Genomic DNA, 9,583 nt, shown 5'->3' on the forward strand with positions numbered 1-9,583 from the left:
AGACCAGGGTATCTTCCCTGTGCAGTGTCTTACGGGGTGAAGGAGCAGGGGAAACCTGGATCTCTTTTAAATGGAAGAAATAGATGAATTTGAGCTGAACATGTCCAATCTCTTCAAAAATTGATCAAATAGGTTAGGTCATGCCCCCTTTCCTGAAGCAAAGGAATATAGAGACAGAGAGAGGCCAGACATTTGGATGAGCTCTTCTACCTTGACGGAAACAATGGGGGTGAGGGAGAAACTTTCCACTACAGCATTTCCAGTCAGGCACTATCAGACTATTTTGTAATTTTCATTTACTCGTCCGTCTATCCTTTTAAACTGTAAGTTCTCCAAAGTATTATATCTCATTCCCCTCTGTAACCTTAGTTCATAGTTCTTGGTCCATAAAATTTGGTAAAAATTTGATGAAACAAATCCCAGATACTGTATTAGTCACACTTACAGTTTTACCCATTATGTATTTCCCCTTACTCATAATAGTTTACTCTTTTAGAAAACCTCAAAAATATTGTGTACTTCCTTGAGGACATGAAAATGCAAGCAAAGATGGGAAACTACATTTTGTTTATCCATTGTTGAAAAAAGGAAAGAAACAGAAATGTAATTTAGGTTTTTTCCTTTACAGGTTCTCAGTGAATGTTTATTGAGGTGATATGAGCTCTAGGAAGAAGCAATAGTCAATAGCAATGGAACATGAAAGAGAAAGTCCATTTCCTTCTTTCTTTCTTTCTTTCTTTCTTTCTTTCTTTCTTTCTTCCTTCCTTCCTTCCTTCCTTCCTTCCTTCCTTCCTTCCTTTCTTTCTTTCTTTCTTTCTGTCTGCCAGAATAAGAGAGGTGGCTAAGAATTATTTGCCTTCTCCAAGGAGTTACATTGGTCAAAATACCTGACCGAACCTAAACCCCATCATACTTCATTGAATGCCATGTCTATAGGTGTAGCTCTACAGGTCTACTTACAAGGCAGGCATTGAGATGATGGGAATATTCTGCTCGAAGGCCATGGAAACAAGGTTTACACCTGGTATCTTGAACTGAAATCACTGAATATACTTTCCTATATGAAACATAGCTTCATCTGGTACCTGTGTTCTTTAACACTTGGGTCAGTATGAGTTTAAAATAGTTTTAGTGAGCTGTCTTGTGAAACTATTACCACAGGAAAGTATTTGCCATTTTAAACATTGACCTTACAATTGTACTTCGGAGACTTCATTCTCTTATTAATTAGGGGCTTCCTATATCCTGATTTTAAATTGCTAGCTTGTGTACTTCCTCGCTTTCTTTGGTTTTAATCAATTATTTTCTTCTTGTTCCCTCTTCTATCATGGAAATTATTGTATAGTTTTTAAATGCTTGAAAAAATGATTTGCTGTAAAATCTTAAAGGCTTTCTGGATACTTCATTCTGCTTCTAAGAAAATGCAAGCACATATTCCTTATAATTTAATGACAGTAAATTTTTTTTATAGGAGGAAATATTCCCCTTCACTACCTGTTTTTACTTTTGTGCAAGGAAAGCTAGAACTTTATGCAAGCACCTTCTTTACACTTTGGGTATTATTAAGACAATTATGTCCCCTCTGTAGTCATCTGTTCTTCTGGGAGAGAGTTGCTAATCTGGAGACATGGCATTTATTGAGATGTTTATTAATAGGAAAATGTTATGACTTAAAGACTGGATTCCATGCTTTCCCTTCCTTTTTCACTTTCTATGTACAGAAATGCAAGACCCCTTTCATTTCCTTTCTCCATGTGGTAGTACATCCTGGTGTCTTAGATTTCTGGGGAACAGACTCCTCCAAGGCAAACTTTTGAACAGGAGGTATACTGGGAAGCAGGATGGGCAGAGGAAGATGTAAAAATATGATGTAGCTGTCTTAGAAGCCTCACCTGAGCCTATGAATCTAGCTGGAAATGTCTCTGCAGAGCTGTCTGAAATCAAAGCACGTTTTCCAGGCCTTTGCACCTCACTATCAGCCAGTCATTGGACACAACTGCTGGGAGAAAGCACAGTCTTGGACAATATGGTTCTCTTTGTCTGAGAGCAATCCTCAGAGAGAGACTCAACTCTGAACTGTGTGCCACAGGCACTACTGACAGTGAGAGGAATGAGGGTCTGGGTTCTGAAAGGAGGATTCTGGCAGCTCATTGTCCACTACATTTGCTGTACTAGAGGCTGCCTGTTCATTCTTCTGTCTCTGTTTCCTATTCAGCTAGACAAGTAAATCAAGCTTGCCATCTTTTCTACGTCTTTGGTTGAATAGATGAATTCTGATCCCGCTTTGTAAACCTGGTCATCTCTCAGTGTATAGACAAACCTAAGCATGAGCATGCCAAGATTTAGTTAGGGTAGGAAATATGATATCCAACACAAGTGACTTGAATCTAAATCACTTTCTCCAATCCACCCTTTGACGGAAAGCATTGCACTAAATGTTATAGAGTACTTGCCAGGAAAATGTAATCAATAATTTCTTTCACACATAGATAGTGATACTCATGTAAATTCTGTTTTATTGGAAAGACCATTGAATAGTTTAATGTTACTTTAATATAGTGATTTGTAATTATATTGTGATATTTTCAGCAGTGTTCTGATATTTTCAGCAAAGAATTGTGGTGAAAATCATGGTTTGTGGAGTCAGAGTGTCTGAATTTGGATCCTGATCTCTCTGCTTTATTGCATTATGAACTTTGAATTCAGTTTATAACTTTTAAATGGACATGAAACAATGTTTATTTCATAGGATGGTTTTCAGAATATGATGAGATTATCCATGTAATAAAATGGCTCCTGACACATAGTTTCTGACACAATGCTGCTCAATAAATACTGGCTAATATATTTATTATCTTCTAAATAATTTTGCTATCACTACAATATGGTTACAAAAATAAACAAAAATTTAGTAGCATGCAACCATAGGCATTGATTTAGCTCACAAAGCTCTCAGCTGGAAGTCAGCTAACCTAGGCTGGGCTTGGCTGAGTGTCTCTGCTGCTCGTGGATGTGTCTCCTCAAGCATCTGTGGATTGATTCTCTTCCATGTTTTCTTCTCTTCCTCCAGGAATCAGAGGGTTTGCCTGAGCTTGGTTTTCTCATGGGGATGTCAGAATGTAAGAGAGCTAACCCAACTGCTTGAATGATTCTCAAGTCTTTGGTTCCACTATACTCGCTGACATTTCATTGATCAAGGTAAGTCACGTGAGTGAAACCAAAGTCAGGAGTGGTGAAATATACTACTTTAGTGGTGGAACTGGAGAGCCACATAACCAAGGGCATGGATACAGATAATGTTAAAGAATTGGGACAATTAGGACACTCACCATATCTCCAATGGCAACAACACAAACCACTCTGGTACTGTCTCTTCCCATAGCTTCATTCCTACCCAACTCAGCCTGCCCTCCTTCCATATCCATTCTCTGTAAGCTCTTCTATAACCTCTTACACTGTACGCTATGGATCATTTCATCATATCAACAGTTGCTTACAGCCTTGAACCGGTTTTTCCTACATGATTCCCTTTAACTGAGACTTGGCTTTCTCCTAATGTTACAAATTCCTTTCTGTTTCAGGTTCTTCCTTTGAACTCATTTGATGCCAGATTTAGGCAGTATATTCTTTGCACCATTCATACATTTTTTTTTTGTGAGGATAATTGTTGACATTTTCCACTTCTGTGTATCTCTTCTCAACTTAGAAGCTCAAATTCACCTTATTCCCTGCCAGCTTCAGAGTTTCAAATTCACTCCCTTGCCTTATGGCCCTTTTGCCCCTATAGTTTCTTAGAACTTCTTTCTAGACTTTCATACTGGGCATTATTCTATTTTGTTTCCCAGTTCTCAGGTTTCTCCTTTGCTTCATGTATGGGACATTTTCTTCCTTTCACCCTATAAATATAAGGATTCTTTAAAGTTTTGTCTTAACCTTCAACCCATTTTTCCCTTGGTAATCTAATTTGTTCCCACAGGTTAAATTATCATCTCTACTGGATGAGTCTCAAGTTTATGTTTCCCACACTGGCTTCCTTCCCAAGATACAGCACTGAACTTTCAATATCCTCCTGCACTTCTTTATTGTTCACAACTGATCTGCATCTGTTTTGATGACCCCTATTTTCTTTATTGCTATCTCAATCTTCCCAGGACATAGGATCAAATGTCATATATTCTATTTGTTTTAATATATTTAGTCTTTTCTATTCTAATCTAATTAAATCTTTCCACACTCTTGTGTATGACAGGGACCTCAAACCAGTCTGACCAGCATCTGTTAATTGCCTCTTCTGTGCCAATCTTGCAAGACAGGGTAGATAAAAATATGAATAAGATATAGACCCAGTTAAAAAAAAAAAAAAAAAAAAGATATGGACCCAGACTTCAAGAAGCTTTATTAGAGGAGGCAGAAAATAAACATTTGGCCATTAAAGAAAAGTAGGGGCCATTCTAGTGGCAAAAACAAAATGCTGCGGGAACACTAAGAAGCAGGAAATTAATTCTGATATGCGGGTCTATCAGAGTAGCCTTCACAGAGTAGGTGACATTTGAGCTGTCTTTGAAAGATGAGTCAGACATATATTATCCTTAACATTTAAAAGTTTACAGTTTACAAAATGTCTGAACTGTATCAATGTCTATAACAGGTGCTTTCCTGCCTGTGGGAACACTCTTTAAAATGTTCCTCCCCAGTGCAACAGTATCTCAGAAAAATTTGCCAGGTTTTGCCTTCTGAGTTTCTCTTTGTTCTGAGTCTTGATGTCAACCTTCAGATATGGTGCTTTGGACATTTCCTTTCTTCTTGTGCCCGCTTTTAGTAGATTTCAGTTCCCTTTTACTTCATGTCCTAAAGCTGCTGACAAGACCTGGCTCCTGAAAATCTAGCCACTTGCAGCATCTGAGACACTTTCTCACTTTGATTGGGTACACAGGTAATTCTGGGAATAAGACAGAGAGGTAAAGAACAATTATATGAAACAATGTGGAAGATGGCATTAGAGTTTCACAATGTCATGGAGATTTAAAAGAATTCCTCACAAGTATGCCACCTTCTCCCCCCAGGTAACTCTGGACAGTCTCATCCTGATAGATTAATTTTTTGGCCATAAATATTATCTTTTATGCCTCCCTCTTTGGTTATCACAGAAGAGACTTGTGTTAGTGTATGAATGAGAATATCTACATGTTTATCCATGAAAATTTGCAAGTCTATATTTTATTTAATCTATCTTTTTTTTTTTTTTTTTTTTTCCCGGTACGCGGGGCTCTCAGTGTTGTGGTCTCTCCCGTTGCGGAGCACAGGCTCCGGACGCGCAGGCTCAGCGGCCATGGCTCACGGGCCCAGCCGCTCCGCGGCCTGTGGGGTCTTCCCGGACCGGGGCAGGCCGACTCTCAACCACTGTGCCACCAGTGAAGCCCTATTCTATCTTTTGAACAAGGCGTGTCGCCGGAGGTAGTGGTAGCTTGCCTCAGATGTCCTAGGCACTGGAACACTGACCATGAGTCAGTCCTAATATTAACTCTAGCACTGTGCACACACCTGTTTGAGACAGCAATTCCATGGGACCTGAGTGCATGCATGAGGCTCATGCTTCTATGACTGGACTGGGATAATCTCAATCTGAGCTTGCTTGTCTATAAGTATATCTGGTCAGATGCCAAAATGAGAGTAATGACTATCTTAGATCAAATGAGTCTGTAATGGAAAATAAAACAAAATCAAACCAGGTCCAGTGGTAAGAAATAGTGCATTTTGGTGAATTGGTTGGGCAGGAGAGCCTAGGATGGCTATGAGTTCATACCAATATGGATGGAATAATAGAATTTCCTTCTTCAGGAGCCAACAGCAACAGAGCTACGGCAGGGTCAAAATGAGGTTTTGTTTTGTTTTGTTTTCTGTGTTACAAGTTTTCTTATGGACTCAGTATTAAAACAAGTAATTAGATTTTTTTTGTTAACTCTTAAAAGAATTACTTTGAATTGAATTTGCAAATGTATTGTTTTCTATAAATGCATTGTCCATTGCTATCTTGTAGTAAGACTACATTTTATTAGTGTATAAGTAAATAATTTACCTAGGAATTGCTGTAGTAACTGTCCAGTCAAAATACATATTAAAAGCTTGTAGGTCTAAGCTAGTATGCAAAATATAAAGATTTTTACAAAATGGGCTAAATTATTAAAAATGTTGACAACAATCTATTGGAGCTTTGTAAGTAATAAGGGTAAAGGACAAACACAATATCATTACATTAATCACAAATATGAAAAATTTGTAAAAATGATAAACTACAACTCTCCAGAAATCTGATACTAGAGTAATTAAAATTACTGGATCCTAGTCTGTTAACTTTGTTGAAAATAGTCTGGGGCTTCCCTGGTGGCACAGTGGTTGAGAGTCCGCCTGCCGTTGCAGGGGACACAGGTTCGTGCCCTGGTCTGGGAAGATCCCACATGCCGCGGGGTGTCTAGGCCCATGAGTCATGGCCGCTGAGCCTGCGCGTCCGGAGCCTGTGCTCTGCAATGGGGGAGGCCGCAACAGTGAGAGGCCCGCATAGGCCAAAAAAAAAAAAAAGAAAATAGTCTGGACATAATATTCAAAGCTTTAAATGTGCATCTCAATCTCAGTATTTTTACAAATTTAAAAGAGCAGCAGGACCACAAGATGCTACACTCCAAGGACAATTTCCTTTATTTATTTTTTAAAAAACAATTATGTTATTTAAAGAGAGACATTTTTGGTATATAATTAGTAGGACAATATTGACAAAGAGGATGTGGCAAAACACACATGCTGTAATGTGTAAGGAAATGTATCTCCTTAATGAAGCAATTTAAAACAGTAATGGAATTATTTAACAAAGGAAATTTTAATTGCATGCATTACCATAATTCTTCATATTTACTAGAGAAATCAAAATATTACAGCTCTGTTTAACAAATAAAATTAACTTTTTCTTTCATCTCTCAGCATGTTTTAAGAATCTGAGAGGTTAGTTTAAAATTGTAAATGCTACGTAAATGGTTAAAGAGTCTGTAGAGATAGAGGGATTACCTTCCAGTACACATATTTATTCAGCACTAGCCACACTTTTCTAAGACCAGGAAGTTTAACTTTGAACTTCTGGGAGACAATAGATTGTAATTGAACATGAACACCTTTGGAATTGAACATAACTTGGTTTGAACTTTGAGCCTTTGGCAAGTTATTAAACCTGCACAAGTCTCCATTTCTTCACGTACAAAATGGGGAAACTAATATCTAATTCTTGGTGTTAAGATGTTCTAAATGATATCAGATATTGTGCCTGGCACATAAGGCGCTCAATAAATCAACTGTTCCAATTCTTTCTCCTATAAATAAAGTGAAAGCATAATTGAGGTGCAGCATTACTTCCACTTCTAATGCCACTATTAGCAATAATTTTTGTTTACTGAGCATCTGTTATGTAATCTGTATTGGGGCAGTGGCTTTATATAAACATATTGAGCTATTTTATTGAGCCAGCTACTTTATATTATTTTCTCTAGATATAAGTTTAAAATTAAATTGGTCAGAAATAAATTTTTAATGCAATTATGTAGATGAGAAATCCATATTTGGCTGGAATAGTACTGATTTCTTTGCCGAAAGACTAAAAGTGTTATAGACCTTTAGAAGCTTTATCACTTCCACTATCTTGTTTGAAATAACATCTCTTTGTAGTTTCTAATAGAGATTTCAGTAGCTCCAAGTAACAGCTGAAACAACAAAGTTTCAATTAAATCGTGACTTCCCTGGGTTTTCTTAGTAACTGCTAGAGCTGTGACTTAAATTTAGCTATTTTTAACCTTTAATTACAGTTTTCTTTCCCTTATACTGTACTTTCTCTCTGTCTTGTTGATAACTTAGATACATTAGTAACTGTAGAAATATATTTTAAGGATAATGTTGACTAATTTTTTCTCTGGTTTTCTGGAGGTCAGGACAAGGAGGTATGCCTATAAAGCAGTAGAGAAGGAGTTTAGAGTTTGGGATAAAAATTTTGCTTTTACCAGCTGTGAAACATTATATTGGTGGTATTAAGGGTTATTTTTTGATGACTTAAAAATATGGAAAAAAAAACCAAACTATATTTGGAGGAAGATGTGATGAGAATAGGTTAAATGATTCATCCAAGATGTTCTCCTGGCTTAAGATTGTAACACTTTTCATCATGTATATTAACCACTTTCCCATAAATTTCTTTCCATGCCCATGAAAGCAGATTTTGCTTGCCCTCCTTCACATACTCATACGCCATCCAGACTCATACACCTGCACAGTACAACCCAGACACACATAAACCTACCTTTTAAAATGGATAATGGTAAACCATAATATCTCCTTGATGGCTTATCCTAGGTAAGTTATGTTTGCCCATTACTCAAAACAGTGCTCTCTGATGAAAAGATGATAAAACAGGTGAGCAAGTTGGGTAGAAACAAGTTAGATGCTCCGGTACTTAGAGAATGAATAAGCCTAATACTTTTGCTGTGATTCTGCGACAGATCAGCTGATGCAGGAGTTGGCCACTTTGCTTTTCTCTTCAATACAATGAGGTAGAGATTTTAAATTCTTGCCACACACATACTAGGTAATTGAACCACTTGAGATTGTCACAGGTGAAATGGAATGAAAACTTCTGTCACTGTCATCTTTAGGTTGTCCTTTTCTCTGCATCCTGTGAACTGAAGCTAATAATTTTCTAAAAGAGTTGCAAGTATAGCTATTACTTTCTTGATAACTTGTCCTATCTCTGGAATCAGTTGTCAGCTTACCTGCCTTAAGTGTGATTATTAAATATTTCCCATACTGATCAATTTATTTGGAAGATACTGTTTGGGAGTTTGGAAATGTCTGTGGGCATTTCAAAGGTGTTATTTGACCATCTAGGAAAATTTCCATATATTGACATAATAGCATACTTATACTAAAAAATGAAAACTATTAAATGTGAAAAGGAGTCATTATTCTAGCAACAATTTACTTTAAATGTTATTTTCTGTTCAGATGGCCATTAGTGATAATCTAGGGTTGTGGTACTCTCAGGACCTATAGAGTTTGCTCAGATTCTCCACTGAGTAGAAATTTGTGGCATTTAAGTACTGCATTCCAAAAATAACTTCTTCAAAAATAAAAACTGAAAATATTGTGTTTCATAAATGTGTCTGCTCTTGAGCTGTGACTTTTCACCAGAGATGATGTTCATATTACCTTTAGTTAACTATCTTTGAAAATTTACTTGTAATTCAGGACATAATGCATCTGGCAATGATTCTGCCCAGAGTTACTTGGAGCTTAAAATGATTTTAAAAATGCTCCCCCTCTACTCCTAATCTGCAGTATTTAGTTGATTACTCATCTCCCCTTGCCAAACCTAATACTGAGTCCTATCTGATAGGGAGAAATCTGCATAACGATGGTCCCAGTAGACATTAAAGAATACAAATATCTCATCTTTCTGGTTATTTTTTCATGGTAATATCTGAACTATTCATTATGATTTCAAACTGACAATTCTATTTTTATTATTGTTATGTTCCTTTGAACTAAATGAATA

The sequence above is a fragment of the Lipotes vexillifer genome, unplaced genomic scaffold (genome assembly GCF_000442215.2).
Source record: "Lipotes vexillifer unplaced genomic scaffold, Lipotes_vexillifer_v1.1 scaffold799, whole genome shotgun sequence".
Classification (NCBI taxonomy): Eukaryota; Metazoa; Chordata; class Mammalia; order Artiodactyla; family Lipotidae; genus Lipotes; species Lipotes vexillifer.